Consider the following 27,480-nt stretch of genomic DNA (forward strand, 5'->3'; position numbering starts at 1 on the left):
TCTCCCCTCTCCAATGCTCCTCCCCTCCCTCCCTCCCTCCCACCCTCAGGGCTGGCAGCCACTCTAAGCCACTTCGCACGAAGCGTCGAGGTTCAGGAGTGGTAGTGGTTTAGGCCATGGTGATGATGATGATGATGATCGTGATGATTTAGTGGTGATGAATTAATGAAAAAGATGTCAGACTCATCAACTCGGGACAAATCTCAAGCATGGATCAATTCAGGTTTCTTCCCAATTACTTCTCGCTCATTAAATTAATATATATATATATATATATATATATATATATATATATATATATATATATATATATATATATATATATATATAATATTATATATATATATAATTCTAATTCTAATAGCCACAATGCCCTCTTAACTTCTCGAATTAGAATTACATATGTGTCTGGTAAAAGTGACCAGTAGATTCTACATATATATATATATATATATATATATATATATATATATATATATATATATATATATATATATATATATATATATATATATATATACTGTATGTACACACACACCATACACACAAACGCACACATATATTTGTGTGTGTGTGTGTGTGTGTGTGAATTTAGATCATTTTCTCTGCTAAGCAAAATCATTTTAGATCCCTCCAGATTTCTAAGGAGCTTCGCCTAGCGTGATTCAAAATATTGTGAGGAAGGATTTACCATTTACCAGAATGGTTATTATAGTGTTAAAAAATGAAAGGAAGTTGACTTAGAAATACTCGTACAGTTGAAGCCGTTCCACACGTTTTTTGCCCCTGTGTTATTGTTTGGTGGATTTTTGTTCTGCCAGAATAAGGCCGTAATTGGCTAGTATGAACATTTTCATGATGAGTTTAGGTATACTTAATTGATTTATGAAATTTAGACTGTCAACTCAAACAGAGCCTCGATGGCCAAGTCGGTTAGAGCAGCAGCTTCGGACTTCATAGAGGTCTGTGGCGCGGGTTCAAATCCGCAGCTGACCAGTCCGAGAGGCGGACACTTTGCTATCCGTGTAGACATCCCAGGATTATGCATGTAATCAACGGATGGGTTTGCTTAAAAAAGCAAATGGGTGTTACAGACTAATACACACAAACAAAGCCTCTCCATCATCTCCTAAAAACAGAACAGACACCTCACACGTCTCGACTGTCGACCTAACCACGTAACAACTCGCTGCTGGGAGAAAGGGCGCTCGTGACTGGTACAGTACATGTACATACGCTACCGGGGTCTAAGCAATGACAGGCAGGGCAGCCGATCGAGACTACAGTCTACCCCGAAGCCAAATCAAAGCCCTTCAAAAGAAGCATCGTGCTTACCCCATACAAATGGGGAAAAAAAGAAGCACGTTAAAAGAAGACTGTCAAGTCAAACACTGGGGCACTTTCCTACAGTCAGCGCTGGAACAGAGTGGAAACAGTGAAGCCCAAGGATCTAAAGAAAGAACATGAAGTAAACCCTATAGTTGCATTAAGAGGTAACAGTTAGAGGTGTTGGACAGCAAGATCAAAGAAAGGAAGCGTGGATGGGGATAAAGTAAAAGACTAAAAAACTGGATGCAGCTAGGGACCGAAGGGACATTGCAAATATCCTTTAGTAATACCTACAGTGAACAACGTGAGGTGCACTGACGGCACCACCGCCTTACGGGGAAACGAGTTTGGTAGATAACTGTTGTACGACTGGATACATTGTACGTGTAGTTGCTGGTGAATTTTTTTTTCTAGTGCCACAAAGTGCGGTCTGTAGCCTACCGCCAGAAACTACGGTAAAGGTTTATGACAGCGTTTATTATGACCGCATTGGTTCTCAAGATGCAAACAGCGCAATAATGAGAGATTTTTAACCTTGTGGAAGTAATGGATTTAAGTTCAGCCGCAGCAGCGCCCACTGCTGAAGTAAAGTTTTACCAAGATTCGTTCCCATATACGAGTATACCGAAAAGTGCCATGGACTGTGTTTGATCTAAGCCGTGATACGACCCGTCTTGATGGTGCCATGGCTAACATCAACCTCAGCTCATGGAACTTCGTTTTCCAGAATAGCGTTTTATAGATGAGACAATATTTGATAGATATAACAGCCCTTCTATTGGTTAAACCACATTGGTTTTCAAATCCTAAATTCGTGGGTCATCTTTTATAACTAGATACGCCTTTCACTGTTAAAGAGTAGGTTTTAGACGATATTAACTTTCGGTTCTAGCGTGTCTTTTGAGATGTGGTTAGAAGCCATACATATATGAAGGAATATATATATATATATATATATATATATATATATATATATATATATATATATATATATATATATATATATATATATATATATATATTCCTCATACATGTAGTACGTTCTATAATCGGTTTCATTCCTGTTGTGCTCAACGGAAACGAATGACGGAATGTTTTTGTATTTAGTTTACAATGGTCTTTTAGCAAAACCTGTCGCGACCACCTTGGGTTAACTTTTGCAAATTGGTGGGCTCCTCATCCCCGCCTTATTTCACGATTCTAATTTCCTCTCTCGGGTACCTCTACTCTACTATACATTAGCTCTCTCTCTCTCTCTCTCTCTCTCTCTCTCTCTCTCTCTCTCTCTCTCTCTCTCTCTCTCTCTCTCTCTCTCTCTTCCCCTCGGGAACCTAATATTTTATCAGAGATCAAATGCCTTAAATTTTATCAATATTTTCTTGTTGATCACTTGAATGTCTTGGCGATGATCAAATGTTCTGAATGTAACTCTACTTTTAAAACACTCAGTTCACTCTTCCGAGCTAATGTACATCTCTTTAGCGGAATTCTGTATGTCTGAAATTCATCATGTATTCGCGTTCATTGAGCGAGGAGCCCAAGAAAAACCAAATTATTCCAAAGTTCTTTAAACCTCGAACCTTTCCTTTGCATTTTGAATGCCACTTGGTTTTATTTCATCCATATTGAACCACATTTGAATGAATTCTACATGCAGCTGTTGTATAATGATTTGTTAAAACATATACGAAATACTTCATTTTTTCAAAAGTTCCCTATATCTCAAAACTATCCTTTACCTAAAAATCGCCTGGTATTTAATTCATATTGAAATACGTTTGTATAAATCCTGCCTGCAATTGTTATGTAATGATTTGTACCAACATATATAGCCAGATAGTTTGGAATATTTGGTGTTCTTAACAGAATGCGTCCCAAGATTTAAGTAAGTGATAGTTAAGGGGTGGAACACAGAAACTATAAGTACGGGGTCGGGTAAGCCTTGAGGACGTTTGCGGTCTATGCAGTAAGTTGTAGCCTAATGCCCTTAACCTTCGGTCGAATGAGAAAGAGAGTGGGGATTGAGGAGGGTGGGGTGTTAGTTGGTGAGTAGAATGGGATTGCCTTCAAAGGAAGTGATAGACCTCTCCTTCTGAAGCCTGGAAGAGAATTCCAATGCCTTTTAATACAGAGAGGTCACGAATCATGTGTAGGGGAAAAGCCAAATGTTTAAAAATTGGTAAGAACTCGTTGGGAAAGTGAATGGTAACTCCTGCTTTAATTTTTCATTGACCAAAGGAAGTAATTTTTTAGTTTCGCCTCCCTAAAAATCAAAACACCTTTCAGCAATTAATTTTTAAGTGCAGTGGATAGAAGTTTTCAGTTTAACATTGCCAGAAACCAAAAATAACATTACCAGAAACCAAAAAAAAAACATTGCCAGAAACCAATATAGCTTTTGTGTCGTTTTCACCTATAATTTTCACAAAAACTCAAGGTAATTACAGTGCAAATAACAGACTGACTGGAATTTTATTGCCATTTGTCACAACTTCCTGAAACTCGAGTGAATAATTTTTCGAATGATTCCTGAGTCCGTTTGTATTGCCTACTCACACACAATAATTATTTTTCTCTTCCATTTACGCTATTTCACTCCCGTCCCCGCATCGTTCTTTTCCTTATCTCCCCTCATCCACTTTTCTTATTTTCAATATTCCCCTCTTCCTGTGCACTGTACCTCTCCTCTCTGGTGCATTTCAGAAGAGGGAGCTTAATCCCTCCTCTACTTTCCCTCCTACCCCGTCGTGCCCCTTCCACGCCAAAGTTCTTATGCCCTCCTCTCCAGCTTCGTCTTCCCCTTCAGTCTCAGCCTTCCCTCCCTCCCTCCCTCCCTTCCCCACCCCCCTCTCTCCCTTCGCGTTCCTTGTTAAGTTCCGGGCGTTGTGCAGTGTGTGAGAGGACCCCTTGTCAAGGCTTGAGGCCCCCCAGGTAATAGTGTTGAGAAGTTGAGTTGAGTACGATTTTCGTGGCGGGAGCAGCAGCAGCAGCAGCAGCAGAAGCAGGAGCAGGAGCACCAGCGGCATCCAGATTCAGCAGAAGCAGAAAGGCAGTCTAGGAATAAGGTGGAGTGTAAGCAGAAAGGGGATAGTAAGGCCAGAGGAAAGGTTTGTTGAGAATGAGGAGGAGGAGGAGGAGGAGGAGGAGGGGGCGTGGGAGGGGAGCAGAGAGAGGGTATCTTGAGTTAAGCTGCAATTGCGTGCTTTAACCCTACCCTCCCCTTCCCCTGTCCTCTTCCCTCCCCTTTACTTGCCAACATGACTTGCGGTAGCGGCGGCGATACTGCCGTCTCCCTGGCAAGAGATGACAACGCTTGCGGCACAAAGGGCTGCTGGAGGCGGCGGCGGCGGCGGCTGCGGCATTGAAATACTGACAAACGGCAAGGGACTTGGACAAAGATATTTCTCTCTCTCTCTCTCTCTTCTCTCTCTCTCTCTCTCTCTCTCTCTCTCTCTCTCTCGTGTCTTTTCGTCTTTGTGCGTAAAGAGAGAGAGAGAGAGAGAGAGAGAGAGAGAGAGAGAGAGAGAGAGAGAGAGAGAGGTGGGAGGGGGAAGGAGTGAATAAGTCGTTGTCCCAGAGGAGAAGGAGAGAAGCCAAAAATGGAAGCGAAAGAAGAGATGATTCCGACACACCCGGAGACCTGCTTGATTTAAGGGGGAGCTATTGCCCCTGCTGTTCAAGTAGGCGACAATGGCGTAACTCAGCAGAAGGAGACGACGTCCGTGGACCGATGGATGGCCTCGTCGGACGTGATGAGGCGATTTTTTTCTAGAAAGAGTCGGCGGGAGGTTGTGGTGTTTTAGAGGCAGAGTTTCGGGGGCCCTGTTTGTCTTGGTCTTGTTTCTTTCCTTCATTTCGGAAAGTTACTCTTCGGAGAGGACTATTCCCTAACACTTTCAACACTAGGTTTCTGGAACTAATGAATAAGTCCATCACACAGACACTATATATATATATATATATATATATATATATATATATATATATATATATATATATATATATATATATATATATATATAAATATATATAAAATTACGTGTGGAACAGAAATAAATTTCTGATTCACATCAGGATCGAACCCAGGTCTTTCAAATGAAAGACCAGAGCGCTGCCAACCAGGCCACACACGCACACACACACACACACACACACACACACATATATATATATATATATATAATATATATATATATATATATATATATATATATATATATATATATATATATATATATATATATATATATATAATGTCTGTAAATCGTATATGAATAAACACAGTAACGTCATCGTTTAAGATTAGTGAAGCAAATGTGTTACATTTTCATTCCACTTTCGAGTATCGAAAGTACTTCAAATTTCAAGTCATCGTCTCCCCCTTAAGCTTAATTGTGATATTAATTTAACCTAAGAACGCTACATACATGAGCGGAAAGTGTAGACTCTGTCTGACGGACTGTTTGACACCTGCTGCTGCTGCTGCTGGTTTTTGCAGCATCCATGAACACCAAGTTCATCGCGACTGACTGATCCAGATCCGGTCGGTCTGAGTCCCTGAGTTCCCAGCCCCAGGAGAATGGATTCTTCTTCTCGCCATATTGCTGACAAGTCTGTTACCGCGGTTCGAAGTAACTTGGAAAGCCAAGTTCATCTGTTGTTAGGAAGTCGGTAAAGAGAAGAGCGCTTGTTACACACCTTGATAAACACCTTATAGAAAAATAAAACAGGTAAAAATCTCACAGGAGCCAGTGATCAGCTATAGTCAGAATAGCGTTAAGTTTATATACATAGATATGAAAAGATATCGTATGGTAATACATGCTGAGAGGTCGTTTGAATTCGATGCCGGAAGAATATTAGGGATTAGAAAATTCGTGATTGCTTGTGTACAAGCAATCATGAATTTTCAGTGAGTTTTTCCGCTTAACTTAATTATAAGTGCAGAATTGACACTTGAAATTTCCAGTTCTATTAATGCATGTAACATCACTATAGTTGCATTTTGAAACAAAATAAATGTTTATGAAATATATATATATATATATATATAAATAAATATTTATATATATATATATATATATATATATATATATATATATATATATATATATATTATATATATATAATATTATAAATCTCTCTCTCTCTCTCTTTCTCTATACATATATATATATATATATATATATATATATATATATATATATATATATATATATATATATATATATATATATATATACACACATATATGTAATGTGTCTGTCTGGCTAAGCGTTTACTTAATCTGGAGCTATTCACATGCCATATCATTTGCTGCTGTAAATGGAACAGACTGGAGAAAAGTCCATGAGGCTCCCTATCCATTCCAGACTTCCGGTTCAGAATCCATCCACGATGCGACTTTGATGGCAGCAAGCTATGTTTGATAGGCTTACATCTTCCTGTACTTGTAATGTCTCGGTAAGCGTAGGTGGGTTTGGAGGGGGAGGAGGGAGTGGCTGTAATATGGGTGTGCAAGTTAAGCCGTGACCAGCATGTGTGCGGGCAGTGCTCAGTCATTAAGAACCTTGCATTTGTAATGTCCTTATCTTGCGTAAACACTTCGCTAGCACAGTATAGGCCGGGCCGACGGGGCAAGGTGGCCTCAGACGGCAAGCTGTTATGACTGAAAGTACTTGTCACATTTTTTGTGCTTGTTCAGTTATGATTTTTATTACTGGTCTATATTCATTCTTCGATCTTTTTGCCTTGCATTTTCAGTCCCGTTTTCTAATTCCATATTTTAGGTGTATTTCTTTATTTTATGGTACGTTGCGTTTTAATATATTGGCTATGCACCGAAGGCGTGATTCAGTTAATAAAGAATAATGCACAGGAGTATGAAATTTACACTATGGGCTCATGGTATTATTATTATTATTATTATTATTATTATTATTATTATTATTATTATTATTATTATTATTATTATAACTGAACAAAATTTTAAGGGGTTTTCTTTTAAAATAAAGTTCTAATGGTGTGTGAAGCTTTTAACTGAGGGGAAAAAGCGAAGCACGAAACGAATTTAACATTTATAAACCTTGGGGAGAGAGAGAGAGAGAGAGAGAGAGAGAGAGAGAGAGAGAGAGAGAGAGAGAGAGAGAGAGAGAGAGAGAGAGAGAGAGAGAGAGGGCAGCAAGGCTAATGGTCCGGCAGGATAGTATTACCTCTTTTTTCTCTTTAATGTCTTTCACTTTTGGAAAATCTTCCTTAAACACTTCTTTCTTTTCAGAGAATATTGTCTTTATTTATTTGTTTATTGTTGGTTATGTAAGATTCAAACATATTATATTAAAATTTATCTGCGCGTTAGCACAGCCGTAGTGCATCATTTAGTTCTTCAACGAATAATAAGTTGCTGTTCCTTTCCAGAAAACATAAAAAACGGATTTGGTCTTTGGACTTTTAGGTGGAGTCATGAATGCAGCTCTGTGAATGAACAAAAACGGATTTATTGAAATGTGGTTGAGAAAAACCTGAGTTCAGAATATATTTGAAGACACAATGTTACAAAATTAAGGACTTAATAAAAGAAGTGAAATTAACCTGTATATCCCAAATTACCATAGCGTTGTAGATGAGCCTTTATGTATATTATATATATATATATATATATATATATATATATATATATATATATATATATATATATATATATATATATACATACATAAATATATATAGTATACATACATAAATATATATAGTATATATATATATATATATATATATATATATATATATATATATATATATATATATATATATATATATATACATACATACATACATACATACATACATACATACATATAAATATATATGTATGTACTCGTATGTATGTATGTATATACTCTCTATTTCAGTAAGGAAAACGTCCTAGTGTCCATCGCTGAAAAAAAGCACTGCCTCCTGGTAGAAAATGGTGTGGATTCTCAAAACTCCAGCCGAGAACCGGAAGGTCAACACCCTGTGGAGCCATCCCCTCAATGGGAAAAGGCGTAATTTCGGCAGCTTGAAAGTAACTTTCTCATGAAATACATTAAAGTATTAAAATACGAAGGTACCCTTCAAACTATCACTTTGCGCACAGATTACATCTAAGTGGAATAGTTTCTCTTTAGGTGTCGTAGACCACCCCAGTGTACAACAGTACTTTCTGATACGTCACTCCTGTTTGGTCAGCAGTTGGAGGAGGGCACAGAGTGCATCAAAAACAGCCTGGGCGACAATTTCAAACTCAGATGCTGAGATAAATATGTTTGCTCGGTCCCTGTGTTGGGATGAAATATGGATTTCACTAAGTATCGGTGTGGCATGAGCTTTTTACCCATTATGAAGTCACTTGGACTGAAGCTGTTTGTTTACTTTCCATTTTTTCTTTCAGATTTGGGTGTTTTGCTTTTAGACGCTCTGATTTTTCGATTGTTGAGGAATCGGAACATGGCCTCCGGTATGATTTATTTGGCGGTTTACTATTTATGCATTCAGGTTAAAGTAGTGTAATACGAAATTCATGGGTGGCAGGCAGTGATACGTGTGTATTACGACATACACTAACTGGACCACTTTGAATATGTTTACTTGAGGTTCTGTCCCCTGTTTTGTACATCTTGCTTCATACATCTCAAACCAATCTCGAATTCGCCTTTACACACTTTCATGTTTTGCTTAAATGCGTTGTGTTTTCTTCTGTTAGCTACTCTCTGTTTTGCGTGTGTTTGAGTAATATTCTTTATTATTAAATCTGAATATTGACAACGTTTCCTCACTTGCTTTCACGTTATGAACCATTTGCCCTCCACCTAATTACCGTACCCGCAACGCTTGAAAGTTCGAGATGAGTCCCCTAACCCCCCCCCCACACGTTTTACCACTGTTCACCTGTAATTAATGCTCGTGTTTCTCATTTTGTGGCAGGAATTTGTTAATGTTTTGCTACCTTGCTGTGTCTTTTTTAATACGGACGTTTCCGGATGTCTGTCACTCAGGGGTATCGAAGTCTATTCATATTGCCAATAATCTTTGCGCATTGTAGAATTTAGTTTTTTACGTTCAGTTACTTGTTTTTTCACTGCCTTCGTTTTTGTACAAAGGCGTTTTTTATATATGTTTATAAGTGATTACTCTTCGTTGAAACAGTATTTTTCTGTAGGTTATGTTATTTCGCGTTCATTCATGAAGCTTGATTTGTGGTTGTTTTTCATTCTATTTGATTTTAACAAATTATTTTTATTATTATTGTTGTTGTTGTTGTTGTAATAACTGGTGTTTGTTGTTGTTAACTTCATTGCTGTGATCTCCTGCTACAAACATATCTTGCTGATTTCTTTTGGAGGGCGTTGCTTTTGTGCTTCCGTGCTGTAACAACGCGCTGATTGCTCTACTGACGCTGTAGCACTTATGTCCACGGAAGTCGCATTTAAATCTGTGTTCTCTAATACGTTAGGGAACGGAATATTTGCCGAGTGGTTAAAGCTGACCAAAAGAGCAGCAACTGCGTGTGGGTCGGGGGCAGAGATGTGCAAGTTTCGATGATGGAATCTACTAGCACGGGGCGTACAGGTTCATATTGGTTAATTTGATTATGGTCGTGTGTTTAACGCCACGGGTGTCGCAACACCGCCATGGCAAGTTATTAATTTCATGGTGCATATTTTATTTCGGCATAAATTTGATTCCCGTGCATTTCATTTGTCTCGTTAGTACTGTAAATAATCTGCTACAGGTAGAGTCGGGCTGTCGACACGTTTCGGCTGTAACCTGAACATTGTGTGTATACAGACCACAGCAAAGAGGCATTCGCGAAGAAGTTTTGTTTTTGCCTTTTGCCTCGCAGCATAAACGAGTCCGACACACCTTTAGCTTGAGGCCACACCCTTAAATCCAGACTGATTATTTATACACTAGTCTTGCTGTCAAGCGAGTAGCATCCAGTTTGTTATACATTACTGCTGGAAATACTCTCATTTATATATTTACCTATCTAACGTGTATATATATATACAGTATATGTATATATATATATATATATATATATATATATATATATATATATATATATATATTATATGTTTGTGTGTACCATAGGTGTTTAGGTGTTAATTTTTAGTTTCGAACAAATTTTAAGTAAAGTTGAAAGTCCTAAGCCCTTCTGCACCCCGCCGGCTGTGAACCATCATAGATGGACCATTAACGGAAACTTTCGCCATCCTGGGAGTCAAATCTTGTCCCATTCATGACACGAGCATTGTGAATAATATATATATATATATATATATATATATATATATATATATATATATATATATATATATATATATATATATATATATATATATATATATTAGTACATACATATTGTGAGTGTGTGAGTGCGATTTGTGTGTGCGTGTGTGTGACATTCTTGAGGGCAATTAATTTGATACTTCATAAATAAAAAAAGTCCGGTGGTGTGCGATTTTCTTTGTTATTTTATCTTTTCTGTCGTGCTTTTGTTCGCAAGTGTCACTGAAAGAACGAAAGCTTTGGGAGAGAACGTTGCTTTGTTGACGTTGTTCTTGTTGTTCCACTGAGAGAGAGAGAGAGAGAGAGAGAGAGAGAGAGAGAGAGAGAGAGAGAGAGATGTTTCTCTCGTCAACACCTAGCACTGTTTATGTGCGCAGTTTACCATATTCTTGTGGTTATTGGAATGTTCAACATGCTCTAACCACCTTTCCCGCTGAATGTGCTCATGTCATCGCAGGTGGTCGTGTTAATGGTACTTTAACTTGGAGCTCTCATGACACGGCAGGTGAGTGTGCTAGTGGCACTGTAACTTGGCCTTCCTACGGCTTTGCCCTTGGGAATACTCTAGCTTTGATCGCTGGCGTGATTGTATTAAAAAAAGTTAAGTATACCTTAGTTTTACCAGACCACTGAGCTGATTAACAGCTCTCCTAGGGCTGGCCCGAAGATTAGACTTATTTTACGTGTCTAAGAACCAATTGATTACTTAGCAACGGGACCTACAGCTTATTGTGGAATCCGAACCACATTATAGCGAGATATGAATTTCTATCACCAGAAATAAATTCCTCTAATTCTTCATTAGCCGGCCGGAGACTCGAACTTGGGCCTAGCGAGTGGGCGTGATCGTATAACTAGGTTCGAATGTGCTTTTGGAATCTCATGTGGATACGTTTATGGTAGTACAATTTGGTGTACTTGTGGCGATGGAAGTAGGTGTGCCCAAGGAAAAATAGGTGGGCATTCTTATAGCACTCAAACTGGGTGTGCTACTGGCACCGACCTTACATGGGTGTGTTTTTCTGGTACTGCGACGGGGTGTGCCCAGGACACCTCAGTGGATGCGCTTGTCTTAATGCAAGTTGGTGTACGTAAGAAATTATGAATGGGCACTTTCTGGGGACTGTTCTTGAATATTAGTATTGAAAACCCTGGAAGATTTTCCCAATATTCTTCAGGTGATGTTAGTCGCTGTTGGCCTAGTAGGCTGGGTGTGTTTTCAGTTGCGCCCTCACAGCAATGACCCGAATTCATAGTATTTTGAATGTGTATCCAAGTAGTGTATTTTCATGTCACAGACCTAGGTGTTTATGTAAGCGGAAAGGCATCCGACTTCAGTTTTCTTATAGGACTCCATTGTGACTGAATGTGCTTACCTTGGAGAAACGGAATGTTATTTAAAATTCCACCTCGACTAGATACGCATTTATTACTGCAACTAGATGGCCTTGCATAATGCCATTGCAGCTGAGTGCACCAGCGTCTCCGCAACAAGATGCTCTTTAAGAGGTCCACCGTGACCGGATGTGTGTACTGCTGCAGCTGGATGTTATTAATGAATCCGTATTCCAGGAGCTGAGGCCTTTCATGCCGCAAGTTTGTGGATTTACGGTGCTGCAGCTGAATGGGTCTATGGGCCTTTGACCACCTACTTTATGGTACTACTGTAGTTTCTGCTTCATCTCTGAGATAACTTTCCCCCCTTGATCTAAACATGATAATGTTTTTCTTCTGTTTATTCCTTCTTATTGTACATATGAATATGAACGCTTATTATTGCCATATGAATTTTTATTAGTTATAATTAGGAATGTCTATTTGTATTTTAGTCTCAAATTATTTAATCTTGGCTGAACAAATCAAACGTCCAAGAGGTTCTTTGGATGGGCAGAATAGAAACAGGTCTTGCACGACACTTGAAAATAAGTTGTGATTTTACAAGTCAATTTTTTAATAATAATGATGATAATATAATAACAATAATAATAATAATGCTCAACACAGACAAAGACATAGATTACTGTGATAATTGTTGTGCGCGTGTGCACACCAGTCACACGATATAATTGTAACCATCAGAAAGTCATTACGATCCCGAGAACATGAACAAAGTTGGCATTTAATCAGGCAATCATTCGGTGCAATTATTATGCTAACGAAGATTAGAATATCGTAACTCATCACGTCTTGAAGAATATGCGAAGATATTTGCCAATATGGAGATACGCAAATTTGCTGGAGGGTACTGTGTTTGCTTTGGCGTATCCGTTTAAGAGAGAGAGAGAGAGAGAGAGAGAGAGAGAGAGAGAGAGAGAGAGAGAAGCTCAAATATATCTCATTTTATTTACCAACATTGGTGCAACTTATGTCCACCCTGAGTATGTATGAGAGAGAGAGAGAGAGAGAGAGAGAGTGGTGAGGGGTAGGGTGGAGGGAGATAAGGGCCTAGGAATGGCGAAACAGGAAGACTGGGCGATGATGGTTCAGTGATTGTGTTTGGCTCGGCTGGTGCCGTGGAGACTCGCAGCAGATCCCCTAAGGAAGAAGGGGGAGGAAGGAAGAGGCCCTTCTTTGGAGGCGGTCCCTTCTTCCCCCTTTCCCGTTCCTTCCCTTAAGGGTCCATAGGGATCCAAGGACCCCTTCTCAATCCACTTGTGCAACTCGCCTCCTTCCTCACCAACCAGAACCGTAACTCCTTGACGCCGTATCTACCTGTCTCTCCTCTTCTCTTCTTTTTCATCTCCTTCTTCCTCTTCTCATCCTCCTCCTCCTTCTGCTCATCGTCCCTTCCTTTTATTATTTGTTGTTCAGTACAGTTTTTATTTAATTATCTCCGCTATTTTATTGTTTTGATTCATCATGCTTTCTGACTGGTTATTTCGAGTAGATTTCGTAGATTCGGTAATAGGTCGTCACATGTGTATAGACGATTCTCTTGGCTCAGGACAAAATGCGTAGAAAGTTGACTCTTGAGCCTGAGTGGTGCCATCTCTTTCTTTCATGCTTTCAGGGCTTTAGAAAGTTACTAAACAAAAAAGACATCGTAAAATAAACATTAGTCACAAGTACTCAAAATGCAAACGAATATTATATATATATATATATATATATATATATATATATATATATATATATATATATATATATATATATATATATATATATATATATATATTATATATATACATATATATGTGATTATTATCACTTTTGTATTATATATATGAAAAATAAGAATATATATATATATATATTTTTCATATATATATATATATATATATATATATATATATATATATATAATATGTCCTGGTCACCTTTTATCAGATACGTATGTAATTCTGATAACCATATTGTCCTTATAATTTCGAGTTTTTCACACTTTTTTGGATACGCTATCACATCAAAACCTAAGCTCCAGCTATAAAAATTTGAAGAAATTTTGACATTATTGCATGGTTCGAACCTGCTATCCGGCATATCAGAATGAGGTTACGTTACTGACCTGACCGCGAGAAGGATATACCGTATATATAGCCTTTCATGCGAGCGCTTCTGTATGTTTGTATGCCACGGGACCATTGTGGTATTGGATACACACACACACACACACACACATATATATATATATATATATATATATATATATATATATATATATATATATATATATATATATATATATATATATGTATGTGTATATATAGTGTGTCTGTGTGTAACACTCATTCATTTCTTCTGTCCATGTGTATATTTTAAGTCACATTGTATTTGGTAATCAAATTCTTTCTCGTATTATTGCATTGTAACGCATTCAGTCTGTCACTTAGTAGACATTACGTTTTCTTATGTATTTCAGACAGTAAAGTTCGAGATAGGTTATAATTACAATTACTAAATGCAATGGAGGTTCACAGAGCGAGCAGCAATAATCCGTGGACTTCTCTAATGAAATGGCATGTGTTCTGTTTTGATTTCTTGATATTATATTCCCCTGTCCAGTCACCCCCAAGACGCTCTGATAAGAAAGATGATTTAATTCAGTAATAACTTTTCTCTCGACCTTGAATATTCTGGTACTGAAATGCACTGAATTTTAATTTCCTGCCTACCTTTTTTAAAATAAGCAGTCAATGTTTTCATAGGGAAGCCAGGGGAACAAGGCACATTATGCCGATAGCTAGGCAAACGCTGAAGAGAAAAGAAAGAAAGGGCTGCGGAATGAAAAAGGATTTTGGATCAAAAAATCAAAAATAGGTTATGGTTATAGGAACCAAGGACTCAGGGATAAAGCAGTGAACTTCTGCAGAAGGCAGGAAAATGTCACCTAATTGTGATTATCCTGGGATTGCTGATCTCTTCAATCTGGGATTGGGTGGCTTGGTTAGCATTACGTGGCTGCCTAGAATTTTCAAGAGGTAAGCAGTCTCCTTAACTTCTTAGCATCTTACAGATATGGAAAAAAGTTCTGCCGGAGTGTGTCAGTTGCTGGTGCACACGCGCACACACACACACACACACACACACACACACACACACACACACACATATATATATATATATATATATATATATATATATATATATATATATATATATATATATATATATATATATATATATATATATAGAGAGAGAGAGAGAGAGAGAGAGAGAGAGAGAGAGAGAGAGAGAGAGAGAGAGAGAGAGAGAGAGGTTTCCCACTTCTAGAATTAAATTTTCCCTGGGAGCTTTAATTATCAAATATGAAGGTAAAAAATAAAATTCAATTCTCAATCTAACATTAACAACCATGAAGAACGTTGATGGTATTTTATAATTAATTATTGATTGGTTAGGTCAAGAATTACAGTTATGACAGTGCCAAAAACGATGATCAAACTGCCAAGGAGCACCTAGGTAAATCATTGACTTGAGTCTCGGTAAACCCATTCTTTTACCCTCCCCTATTTAGACTTTCTCTCTGAGAGCAAGCATAAATTGTACTTAACTCTGAGTGGTCAATGAGTGTAGAATGTCATATTTCCACGAGGAAGATCTCATTGGTCTCTTGGCTGCAACGTTGACATAATTATTCAACAAAAATACCTAACACTGCACACTTCGCAATTTCTTTAAGGTATCCGGGTTTGATCAAGAGTGGCATTTCCTAATAAACTTAGGGACAGGATCTCTGGACACAACACAGGCAGGAGTGCTTCCTCAGGTACATGTGCACACACACACAAACCGTGATAAGCATGCAGTTACTTCATCAAGAAGGTCGCACAAAACAGCAATGCAATGCCGCAGGGAACAAATATTCCTGCCAGAATATTAGACTTTTTTCAGTGTAGGCGGCATTGTCCTCGGCATTTATTCAAAAGTGCATGGGGATGGGTATTTATTGGTCATCCAAGGCGTTAGTCAGTTCAGATCAAGAGTCGCCTCTGAAGTTTGGAAACTCATTAACAAAACGATGGTTCTCTTAGGTTCTCAGAATACGGAAGTGTCAGGCGATAGCCAACAGCCATTCTTGGCTGTACTGCTGTGTTCGTATCTGGACCTTTGGGATATCAAGTTATATAAGTGATTATACAGAGTAAGGTGTGTTAATAAGTGCACAGGGAATCACAAGTCCCAGCGTAGTTTTATGGAACAATAGTGGGATACAAAGAATAAAAGCGCTCATCTAAGCTGGACAACGATTAAAGGCAACCACAAGTGCAGCTGGCCATGTTCTGAAGTTTTCTGGAAATCTCAGTACACTAACCTATTTCTACATAACGGTAAAAAGTAGTAGTTTTCCTACTGTAATAGTTACCAAAATGAAATGAACAGTTTTAAACTTAAATGCAGAAATAACAATTTCTGGAAAAGTGACAAGACAGAACTGATGTTACCCTCCCTTTCTCACAGATTTAGTGTAGAAATTAAGACATTGTTTCGATTACGTTCCTTCTAGTTTGTGGAATCCTAGACCAATTTATGTCCTGTCATCTTGACAGGGGCTACTAAGTAATCTTGCAAGCACATGTTTTTACAAGTTTTGTGTGAGATTTTTTCTTTTAAAAGTTACTTGTGTATATGTGTATGCTTCTCTTAATAAGTGTGGACAGTCTTTGGTTCTAATTTACTGAATGAGTCTATGAAAATTTTCGTTTCTTGTAAAGTAATTAGTGTTTCTCTTTTTTGTAGACCAATATGTATTTTTAATCGTTAATTTTCGTTTGCCTGTTTACTGATCATAGTTTTTTCTGTATTTGATATATTTTATTACATTATTTTTTCACCCTGTATATATTAACTATGAGTTTTAAGAGCTTTATACAATTGATATCATAACAAAAAATGTGCTCTCTCTCCCTGGTCATCCAGCTTTGGGGTTAGAACTTTCTGTAACACGTTTGTGTTTTGAACATGCAACGTGAAAACGCTGCCTTCTTCCCACCATCCGGTACCTCCCGACCAATCTACCCACACACGCACGAACTCACAAAAATCCACATTTTAAATCTTGTGCCCCTTTGGAACAAAGTTTTCAAGTTTGTGATGGCGGCCCTACGAAACACCTTTCTCCCTAGTTTATCAAAATTAATTTTTTCTCGACTGTTAACCGTGACGTTAATTATTGTTTTCAAGTCGTTTTCGTGCGACCCCTTGAAACTTTTACAAGGTAATTCTCGCATATTTTGCTCTTAAGACAAGTTTCTTACAGCCGATCTGGAGCACTGCCTGCATGGAATTTCACCAAGGACTTTGATTGAGGCCTGAAGGTGACTTCAAAAAGTCGACCTCAGGTGCATGCTACCGTTTGTCGGAGCTGGCGTTTGGTAGGGTACTTAGGATAAGGTAGATGGGGAGGAGAACGAGAAAGTTCAAAGACGAGGCCAAGAATGTCTTTCAGTGTATGTGATAATTATTCCTACATCACATTGTATTGGCATCAGTGATCATGTTCAACAGCATGTTTTGGAAAGTGAAGGAGTTAATTGAGTTATATACTAGAATCAAATTTATATATATTAGGTTTGCGTTTTACTACTCCTTTAAAAAGAACCTCGGTAAGAAGAATGCCGCAAGTTCTCATCACAACGTAAAGGGGAGAGAATGGAAATGACTCCAAGAACTGGTTGTAAACGATTGTTTGAAGAACATTTTCATCACAAGATAACTGTTTGGTTATTATTAGCGGCCAAATCCTTTTCCCCTGATTACTATATGTTCCACCTTTTAACGATGTATTCTCTCTCTCTCTCTCTCTCTCTCTCTCTCTCTCTCTCTCTCTCTCTCTCTCTTTTATAGGCCTGGTCTAGATATAGACGGAAATGCCAAGATCTCTGTAAACACATCCTATATATTACTGGAAGATGATACACTGGTAGGAATCCTGATTATGAGCACCTTACACACACACAGATTTCGTTTATAATGCAAATTGGAAGATATTAATCACAACGAATCTAATTTTTATTAAGGTTTTCCATAAAAGTCGTTGTAGGTATACCATGCGAATGAGGTACTGCATTGATTTCATCCTAACACCAAAAACGGAAAGCAAGAAATTCAGTAACGAAAGGAAAACATGAGTCATCTCATCGTCACCGCCGACGCCTTGTACTAGGTTAACGGCGGATTAAAATCCAGCTGACAGCCTTATCAAAGTTGTTGTATGTTGGCTTGCATGCAGGAAGTATTTTTTTACAGAAACCAGATTCAATCTGCGCAATATATTCTTGTTTATGTGAGCAGAATTTTATATAGGAGGGCAACACATCCTCAGATAGTTAGAAATTTCCTTGGTAACTAGATTCGAACCATCTCATTGAAAAGTTTGCTATTAATTGTTATAAAATCGTTCAAGAGCTCTTCTTTAGGATCTTACGATTGATTGGTGATGATTCTTTATTTACCCCATCTTTCACATAACTGTTAATGAGAGTTGATTGAATGACATCAGCATTTGCAAGTAATTGTAAATATTAAATTTTCAGCTGAGGAACAGTTCTTATATATATATATATATATAGTTATTATATATATATATATATATATATATATATATATATATATATATATATATATATATATATATATATATATATATATATATATATATATATATATATATATATATATATATATATATGTGTGTGTGTGTAAATATAAGTCTTTGTCACTTATATTTTATATATATTTTATATATATATTTTTTAAATATAAGTGGGAATTATAATTGTTATATAAATCTTACCGCTGCCAGGATTCAAACCTGGGCCTTTAGTTTAGATACAGGAATAGACACAAACACACACACACACACACACACACACATACATATATATATATATATATATATATATATATATATATATATATATATATGTATATATATATATATATATATATATATATATATATATATATATATATATATATATATATATATATATATATATATATATATATATATATATATATATATATATATATATAAACAGGTCACATAGCTGTAAGCTTCATAGTAGCTATCAAGGGGGGCATCCAGGAAAAGGCAGCACGCATATAAAAACAACAGTTATTTTGCCGACGGCGTTTCGCAATATCTCATTGCATCTTGAAGGCTGTAATTTTTACAAAAATATAACTTAAAATCTTATAAAAAAAGATATTTAAAAATCACTATAAAGACGGACATGACCTACCTAAACTGAGTTACAAGAGAAACTATAACATCTAAAAAAGAAAGAGGGTAAGTAAAAGTTGAGGTACAGACCAAACTATAAACAAACTTGTTATGTTATGAATAGCTGTGTGGAGGCTGTCTGGGTGTTTAACGAGGGGATGGTAGTTTTGATCATGATGGACTCTAAAGTGGTAAGTTCCCCCCGCCCGCCCGCCCCCCCCTCCAACGTCTTGCGTAGAAGATATGATTTTAAAATCTGCAAAATTGATGTCCGTTTTGCAGTGCAACGCGTTTTGCAGTTTTTAAAATCATATCTTCTACGCAAGACGGGGGAGGGGGGGCGGGACTTACCACTTTAGAGTCCATCATGATTAAAACTACCATCCCCTCGTTAAACAGCCAGACAGCCTTCACACAGCTATTCATAACATAACAAGTTGTTTTTTTTCATATTTTGGTCCGTACCTCAACTTTTACTTGCTCTCTTTCTTTTTTTAGATGTTTTAGTTTCTCTTGTAACTCAGTTTAAATAGGTCATGTCTGTCTTTATAGCAATTTTTAAATTGTTATTTTTTATAAGATTTTAAGTTATATTTTTGTAAAAATTACAGCCTTCAAGATGCAATGAGATACTGCGAAACGCCGTCGGCAAAATAAACTGTTGTTTTTATATACTGTATGTGCTACCTTTTCCTGGATGCCCTTGATGATAGCTATATTTATAAATATATATATATATATATATATATATATATATATATATATATATATATATATATATATATATATATATATAATAAATTTTTGTCACTTTATACATTTTACTTCTTGTTAAATTCCCAAGTGGAATAACAGTTGATAAGTGCATCATCCCCGGTCAGGATTCGAACCTGAACATTTGATTTAGACACAGGGCTAGAGTGTTCACTTCGACCATTCAGCTATAAGGAGATTTAACCATACTTTTTGGATAAGCTTTTTTGTTACAAAACCCTGAATCAAAGTGAAGAACAAAGGGAGAAACCCCAACTCTTGTGGTGGGGTTCGAATGAGAGCACAATGGGTTTGACTGACGTTAGGGATTCCCAAATCCTGTGATGAGATTCGAACCCACGCACAGTGGGTTTAACTGGGTTTGAAACTCACCATAGGAATTGGGATTCCTTCATTTTATCCTTGTTTCTTTTAAAGGCTTGATAGCAACAATTGGATCTAAAATGTATGACGAAACAGAAATTGAAATGGGTATTGTGGCTATTACAAAAAAAAACACTTATGTATATATATCTATGTAGCCTACAGTATATATGTATGTATGTATGTATGCATGCATATATATTAGTCCAGGTTATGCGTTTTTTTACAATAGGGTGTGGAACTGAAAGGTATTGGCTGTCCAGTTCTTGGTAATTTTTTTTTTTTTTTTTTTGGAAGAGGGTTGAGGTCGTTAGCACAAGTCACCTGTGATATCAAGCCATGGTTTAGGCTTTCACACTTTTTTAACTACCGGATTCATAATTCATTGCTCCAGTGAACAGAGGCCCTTCAGATTTTTAACAGAGCATGCCCATCTTCCCACCTTTGCCTAAGAATCGAACCCAGCGCCCCACACTGTATAGTGAGAATGCTTTGATCATACTACAGTGTCTTTATATAAATTATGTAAAGTTACGGAGAAGAAGTGTTAAAAAGGTAAATGTATGTGAAAGGATTATTTCAAAATGATTCGTTCATGCAGGACGTATGGAACACATTAGGATGGCGAAGAGAGATTAACAGTTCAGAAGTGTTAGGAGGGAGAGGAGAGAAAAACAGAAAGTGTATGATAGGTAGTATGGAAGAAGTGTTGAAAAGGCCGTAATATCCAGAAAGAGCGACAATGAAAGATAGGAGGGAAAGTTAGCGTTCTTAGGAGATTTGACGTGTTGCCAAAAAAATTCATCATTGTAGGATGGTGAAGATGCTATGTTGTGGAAATTTTCTGCACCGGGGTTCATCTACAGTGCAACAATTAAAGCAAGTTTTTTTCTTTGAAGACATCCATATCAGGGAGACGTCTTAATCTCTCTCTCTCTCTCTCTCTCTCTCTCTCTCTCTCTCTCTCTCTCTCTCTCTCTATATATATATATATATATATATATATATATATATATATATATATATATATATATATATATATATATATATACATACATATGTATATACATATATATACATGTATATGTATATATATATAATATATATTTGTATGCAGATATTTGATATATGAAGAGAGGAAGAGGTTATAGTGCAGTCTTCTCAGTGGTCAGGTCCTCTAGTCATATTAGACTCTCTCTCTCTCTCTCTCTCTCTCTCTCTCTCTCTGTAACCAAATGTAACCAAAATGCTGTTACACAGCGTATGAGGACGAAAAAGAATTCTATGCGCATATATGTGTGTGTATATATACTGATATATATATATATATATATATATATATATATATATATATATATATATATATATATATATATATACACACATAAACATTTATGTATCACATACAGCTCTGATGTACACATAAAGAAATGCTGATAAACCAGACACTACTAGAATGCCATCGTCAGGTATTCTTAAGGATCCGCGTATTATCATAATTCCTAGGATTGAAACAAATTTCCATTTGGCGGCAAAAAGCTCAGATAAAAATGTTCAGGCGTCTCAGCAGTCAAACTGATTAACACTAAGGTATTATTTTTTTTAAGCTGAATTGTCGTACTGAAGGACCCTTTGATGTGCTGCGTAGTTCCCAGGAATCTCTCCTGCTCTGGGTAGGAGTCGAAGTCCTTTCGCAGGTTCTTCGCCTTAGAGATGAGACGAGTCCTGAGCCCGGAAATATTTGCCACGCTCCACCAGCCCCTTTGACCCCGTTACCCTAATGCTAATAATTAATCAACAGGTAATCGATAATCAGCGATAATTAGGTGAGAAATGGTCGCTTAGTGTTCAGTTGATTACATTTTATATGTTAGAATGGCACTGATATGTAATTACTTTATTCGTGCTGTTGAAGTTGTGGGTTTTACGCAGTGTTAAAGTGGAGATTTAATTTCATTTTATTACACGTTTACTGGAAATTTATTTCATTATCTACTTATTTTAATCTTTGCCGTTAATATTGGTCATGCTTGTCGCTGCATAAATGTTTGAAGATTATATAATCATTTTACTTAATAATAAGTCTTATTCTCATATATCTAGCGAGGATGACTATTTATCTTTATTAATTATGGTTTAAGACGGAGTTTTGTGTTTCTTCTGCATACTTCCCTTAATAAAGGGTTTTGGTGCTAAACCATGAATGATTATAGAATTATAGAAACAAGTTTTAGACTGAGCACTTCTTAACTTGATCTGTAACAATTTGAAATGGGTGTCTCTCTCTCTCTCTCTCTCTCTCTCTCTCTCTCTCTCTCTATATATATATATATATATATATATATATATATATATATATATATATATATATATATATATGTATGTATATATATAGTATATATATATATATATATATATATATATATATATATATATATATATATATATATATATTATATACAGTACATATGTGTCCATGTATATATAAATTTATGTATTTTTGAGTGTCCGTATATTCATTATTCGGTTGAGTATCTGTATGTAATGCTTTGGTAATGTATTTGTTGTAAGAGTAGAGTGGGTGAGGAGACTGGGGGACCTTTCCATCTAGAAACGGTGTTCATTCTTGATTCGTCATTTAGAGGAAACTGTGTCCTAGCCAGATGCATTGTTGTCCTAAGAAGCTAACCACTCGTGAGGGAAACGGCTAGACCCCACTTGAGCAACAGTTAAGCTGTTTAATTTTTTTCTCGAGATCCAATCGGAACCACTGGCCTTGCGGAGACCCTTTTAAAAGCAAGACTCTCCATATTGCACAGCGTCCAAGGACATCGGACTTGTCTGAGAGAGAAGCAAGAGTCATGTGTAGGTTTCCCTTTAAAATTTCGAGGCTTCGTTTCTGTTGGACTTGATTCGTAAGGAAACATGAGCTCCTTTGTTACAATATCTAAATTAGTAGTTAGTGCATAATGTGCAACATATGTCGTGTGTTTCATAAGGTAAATAGCATGTTGAAACTTTTAGGATACAAATGAATGTAATATGTTTGTATTTTAATTTTTGATTCATGAAATGTAGACTGTCAGGCCAAGCACTTGGGCACTTTCGATCACTCAGCGCTTAATACAAAGAAAAGATGGAGTTGGAATGATTAGACAGCGAGGTACAGAGATCCAGAAAATAAAGGAGATGAAGTACAGGAATCTGATGGTGGAACTGGGAGAAAACCCCACAATTTCATTAAGAAGTATCAGTTAGAGGTGTTGGACGGCAGGAGGGCAGAAAGTGGGAATGGAGGTAAAGTAAAGGGCTAAAAAGTGGATGAAGCTATTGGCAGAAGGGACGCTTCAGACACCCTTTAGTTATTCCTGCAGTGCACCATGTGAGGTTCACTGACACTATTAACTCCCAACAGATAAGCTTTTACATGAAGGTGTATGCAGCTTGTGTAACTTTGATAATCAAGGCGGAAATATATACAGGAAATCAACAAAACATATCTGAAAACATGATCGTCTTCGTAGGAGTTTATTATTTAATGGATAAAGCAACTAAAGCTTCATGGGTCGAAGGAAGGATAACGAGAAACAATGTAGCTTAGGACGTATGAAAAAACTGACAATTGAAAGTAAGCAAATTACTTTTGATAAGTAAAGAAAGATGATCAGCGTTTAGTAAATCTACCGTGATAATCTTCTGGAAGGTCGCTCATTCCAGTGAAATTGATGGTGAATACAGATAAACCAAGCGATGAAATCACATTATGCAAAAAATGTAGGTTTTCATTTTTTGTAAACACATTTCATATCCTCGATGTTCTGTTTGCATGTTTCATATAAACACATACAAAAAAAATACAGACAAAGTGAAAGATGATGAATCAAATTTACACAAGAAGAAAAAATATGTTGTGATGAAAGTATTCCTTCAAGACCAATGTGCGTAACGTGTGCGTTAAATAGCTTGCCAATTGTTTATCCTCCCCAGTATCTCTCTCTCTCTCTCTCTCTCTCTCTCTCTCTCTCTCTCTCTCTATATATATATATATATATATATATATATATATATATATATATATATATATATATATATATATATATATATATATATATATATATATATATATATATATATATATATATATATATATATATACATATATTATCTCTCTCTCTCTCTCTCTCTCTCTCTCTCTCTCTCTCTCTCTCTCTCTCTCTCTCTTACCTGTAAGTTTTATTGTGCCTCCCCATGGTAACCACAACAAAAATAGTTAGAACAGTCATACTCGAAAAATTTCAAGATGCTGTTAAACATTATTAAAAAACGCTACGAAGAAATCAAGTAATTTGGTTTTACCTCCCACTGGCCCAGCCCACAGAGTACTAATTAAGAGGCGGTGTTTTCCATCTCCAGACCTGAAGTGAATGGGTGGGTGGAGGTCTGCACGAAAGAGGAAATGATGCCGTTACTTATCAGAGTATATTCGTAGGTTTGTTTATCGGGGCCGGTGCGATTTGTTGGGTGTAGCTTCCAAGCTGGAGAGCTACATATATGCCTGTGCAAACCTGACCGATTTTGTATAGATTTGCACTGGTTATGAGAACAGGGGAGAACTCTGAAAATCAAGGCTCTGTTAAATGTCGTTTTCCCTTCCTTCTTTTGCAGCTCTTCACAGGATTTGACGTAATTTTTCACCTTTTTTTTTTGTAAGTGATGATAAATTAGAAATTTATAGAGAACGATAGTTTATATTCCAGGGGAAGATAAGTTATTAATGATTTTTTTTTCAGTTTGATTTTTTTATTTGTCGGTTAACCCCAGCAACCGCGGTAGTTAGAGATTTGTGAAACGCTAAAGCATCTAAGTCTGTGTGTCGGGTTTCGTAAGATACAAATAGTTGAGTCAAGATAACAGGAAAGGAAACTGTTTTGAGTGTTTATTGGTAACGTACTTATTCATACTATGTTGACACTTTTTTTATGTGAGAGGTCTTATCGCTTATCGCTCCAGAGTGCAAGAACTCAGACTTTTTTTTTTTAACATCCCTCGTAAATAGATACGAGAATGAAAATATAAAAGTATTACAACATTATGTATTCACCAGGTACTGCAGATTCCAGAAACAGACAGGCACGGACAGAATGATCACTGAACTGGTTTTTCAAATGTGTGTGTGTTTGAGAGAGAGAGAGAGAGAGAGAAAGGGAAAGAGAGTCACTCAGCTTGTTTTTCAAATCCGAATAGAAAAACGCCGGGGTTTAACAGTCAATATTTATAATTCCGTATTATTCTCGTCATACAGGAGCACTCAGCGTGAAGAAGCCATGATTATGTTTTCGCGTATCCTCTCGCTCAACCGCTTGGGTCAATCATATCTCTATTATTAGGAAGAAACTGTTGTCTGCAGCCGTCTTTATGAGCCCCGCTAATTACAGGGGCCGTGGGCCCGAATTACAGTCGGTGATTTGGGTCTCTCTCTCTCTCTCTCTCTCTCTCTCTCTCTCTCTCTCTCTCTCTGTAGTTTCCTTTAGTTGTCAGTGACCAATGAGAGTCGGTTCAAGTAGGACCTTGTAAGAGATAGGTAAGATAGAATACGGAAAAAATGACAAGCCATTAATGCACAATGAAAAACTAATAAGCCACTCATCAGGCATCAGGTATGGAAAAACATGAAAGTTACACGAGCTTCTGTGCCTCCGTGGACTGCCTTGCCCGTCTGCCACTGAAACTTTCCCCGTGCGAAAAAGGAACGCCTGACTTTCTCTACAGAGAGATGTACCATACACATTCCAAAGTGATTTCAGGCTTCTTAATCCGGTTTTATGGAACCAGTACACCTTCGCTTTATTAATAGTTAAGGTAAGGACACCCTTCGCTAGCACCGCCTGCATGACAACCTTTGGTTCTCTCTCTCTCTCTCTCTCTCTCTCGGTGAGTAGTTAACAGGACAAGAGGTGAGAATAGAAATGCGTTTGAAATAGATTCCACCAATGAACTGGCATCTTAAATTATGAATTTTTATGAAAGTATTAAGACCAACGAAACGTCATGCAATGTGTGGAAGTCGATATTGTTCTCTCTCTCTCTCTCTCTCTCTCTCTCTCTCTCTCTCTCTCTCTCTCTCTCTCGGTCACTGTTCGCTGAAGAGGAGAAAGAGTAGTAACCTCTGGCCCGTCCCTTTAGGGCAGGGTGGAGGGGGAAGGGTCAGGGAGATGGCGATGCCGAGATGGTTACGGGTTTTCTTCGGTCTCTCCTGGGGGTCGTCGCCTCTACTGAGAAAGAGAGAGAGGGGGAGAGAGAGAGAGAGAGAGCGAATGTAACGGGGACAAGCAAGAGAGGCCAAATCTAGTTTCAAATGGCATCTAACGTCAACAAACCTTTATTTGTATTAATAAGAGAATGTTATCCTTCATTTTTACTGCAGTTTGTAATCTTGGCGTCCTGAGTCCGACGATAATGACGATGATATTGTTTTGTTTGGTTTGCTGATACCGATGGTATTATGTAATTTCTATGTGCTTCTGTTTGAACATACCTAAAGTATATACTTTTTAAATGCTATATTCATATTCTCCCCATTCCCGTCCTTCATTTAACTTGTTTGTTCATTCAATAATTGCCCACATCAAAGCATTCCAAGTATGTGAATTTGCTCTCGAAGTTTGCGTGGAAGGATGGAAATAGATTTAAATGCCGAGGGCACCCGTGAGATAGTTATCAGTAGCTCTGAGGGAGGCTCGAGGAAGCGAGGAGGAGGAGTAGGAGGAGGAAGAGGAGGAGGAGGGGGAGGAGGCAGAGGATGTGGAGGATGAGCGGGATGGGGAGGAGATCGAGGAGCGGAGAAGGTTCTGAGCGAGTTTAATGATGATGAAGGCAATCAGAAGGTCTTGCAGGTCAGATGGATGATTGCTGTGCTGATGAAGATGCGGTGATTTAAAATGTATGTGTACTGTAAAGGGTTTTATAGTCCCTCTTTGTTGTTCGGAACGGAGAATTAGCGTTAACAATTTTGATGA

At 37.2% G+C, this 27,480-nt stretch overlaps 1 protein-coding gene across 7 annotated transcripts in view; it reads left to right on the forward strand.

Moving 5' to 3' along the window:
* The window catches only part of LOC136840608 (uncharacterized), a 776,063-nt gene that overhangs the window by 430,785 nt on the left and 317,798 nt on the right, over positions 1-27,480 (forward strand). The gene's annotated exons all lie outside the window — the stretch shown is intronic.

The sequence above is a fragment of the Macrobrachium rosenbergii genome, chromosome 8, assembly GCF_040412425.1.
Source record: "Macrobrachium rosenbergii isolate ZJJX-2024 chromosome 8, ASM4041242v1, whole genome shotgun sequence".
Lineage (NCBI taxonomy): Eukaryota > Metazoa > Arthropoda > Malacostraca > Decapoda > Palaemonidae > Macrobrachium > Macrobrachium rosenbergii.